This window comes from Bombus vancouverensis, chromosome 16 (genome assembly GCF_051014615.1).
Source record: "Bombus vancouverensis nearcticus chromosome 16, iyBomVanc1_principal, whole genome shotgun sequence".
NCBI lineage: Eukaryota > Metazoa > Arthropoda > Insecta > Hymenoptera > Apidae > Bombus > Bombus vancouverensis.
In genome coordinates, this window is record NC_134926.1 from 92,501 (window position 1) to 94,632 (window position 2,132).

At 53.4% G+C, this 2,132-nt stretch overlaps 1 pseudogene; it reads left to right on the top strand.

Annotated features, from left to right (window-relative positions):
• LOC143303813 (large subunit ribosomal RNA) overlaps positions 1-764 on the top strand; it is a 2,950-nt pseudogene extending 2,186 nt beyond the window's left edge.
• The last annotated feature ends 1,368 nt before the right edge of the window (positions 765-2,132 follow it).

Consider the following 2,132-nt stretch of genomic DNA (forward strand, 5'->3'; position numbering starts at 1 on the left):
GTTCCCTGGAAACCTCTAGCAGGGAGATAGGGTTTGGAACGCGAAGAGCACCGCAGTTGCGGCGGTGTCCGGATCTTCCCCTCGGACCTTGAAAATCCAGGAGAGGGCCACGTGGAGGTGTCGCGCCGGTTCGTACCCATATCCGCAGCAGGTCTCCAAGGTAAAGAGCCTCTAGTCGATAGATTAATGTAGGTAAGGGAAGTCGGCAAATTGGATCCGTAACTTCGGAATAAGGATTGGCTCTGAGGAGCGGGGCGTGTCGGGCTTGGTCGGGAAGCGGGTTTGGCTGACGTGCCGGGCCTGGGCGAGCTGAACGGGACGCGGCGTATCTATCTCTCTCGGGAGTGGATATCGTCGCGCACCCCGGATCCGAGCTCGGTCCCGTGCCTTGGCCTCCCGCGGATCTTCCTTGCTGCGAGGCTTCCGTGGCGGTTATACCGTCGCGGTCGTTCTCTTCGGCCGCCATTCAACGCTCAGCTCAGAACTGGCACGGACTAGGGGAATCCGACTGTCTAATTAAAACAAAGCATTGCGATGGCCCCCAAGGGTGTTGACGCAATGTGATTTCTGCCCAGTGCTCTGAATGTCAACGTGAAGAAATTCAAAAAAGCGCGGGTAAACGGCGGGAGTAACTATGACTCTCTTAAGGTAGCCAAATGCCTCGTCATCTAATTAGTGACGCGCATGAATGGATTAACGAGATTCCCTCTGTCCCTATCTACTAGTCCACAAGATGGCGGCATACTGAGAACACGCGTTCACGTCGCTCCGTACTTAATGTTCGAGTTCTTGCGGAAAAGCAAAGAAATCGGGCGAGAAAATAACGCAAAAGTGGAGAGAAAGTGCTTGGGAATTAAAGTAATAATAAAGTACAGTGGAGATCGCTTCTATAGAAGCGTGAGTGGACAGAGAAAAACGTGGCTGAGGTTAGGGCAGAGTAGAAGACATCTTGAGACGCGCGACTGCAGCGCCGCCGCACGGGCTACTTGGTAACTGCGCGCCAACGTTCGTAAAGCAATACGCCGCGGGACTAGCGTCCGCGTTCGTAAAGCGATACGCCGAGGGACTCAGTGCAAGTGTTCGTGAAGCCGCTCGCAGCGGTACTTAGTGTATCCGCGTCCGCAAAGCAACACGCTGCGGTCTAAGTGCCACGTTCGTAAAGTGACACATCAGGACACAGCAAAAGTATCCAGTTTGAAACACAGAGAAGTGCTAGTGCAAGTGCTTGACTAGTGCCGCCATTACGCCTTCGGACTTAGTGTCTGTGCGCGTAAAACAATACGCCGCTGGGACTCTGTCTCGAGCGAGAAAAAAAAAAGCAATACGCCGTCGGACTTAGTGCCCGCGCGTATAGATAATAATAGTACAGTGCAAGCAAAAGTGCTTGACCAGTGCCGCCGTTACGCCGTCGGACTTAGTGTCTGTGCGCGTAAAACAATACGCCGCTGGAACTTAGTGTCTGTGCGCGTAAAACAATACGCCGCTGGGACTTAGTGTCTGTGCGCGTAAAACAATACGCCGCTGGGACTCTGTCTCGAGCGAGAAAAAAAAGCAATACGCCGTCGGACTTAGTGCCCGCGCGTATAGATAATAATAGTGGTGCAGTGCAAGCACAAGTGCTCGACCAGTGCCGCCGTTACGCCGTCGGACTTAGTATCTGTGCGCGTAAAACAATACGCCGCTGGAACTTAGTGTCTGTGCGCGTAAAACAATACGCCGCTGGGACTTAGTGTCTCGGCGCGTAAAACAATACGCCGCTGGGACTCTGTCTCGAGCGAAAAAAAAAAGCAATACGCCGTCGGACTTAGTGCCCGCGCGTATAGATAATAATAGTGGTGCAGTGCAAGCACAAGTGCTCGACCAGTGCCGCCGTTACGCCGTCGGACTTAGTATCTGTGCGCGTAAAACAATACGCCGCTGGGACTTAGTGTCTCGGCGCGTAAAACAATACGCCGCTGGGACTTAGTGTCTCGGCGCGTAAAACAATACGCCGCTGGGACTTAGTGTCTCGGCGCGCAAAACAATACGCCGCTGGGACTCAGGCTCGAGCGAGTAAGAAAAAAAGATAAAAGGAATACGCCGTCGGACTTAGTGCCCGCGCGCGAGAAAGAATAGCGCAGGGCAAATACAAA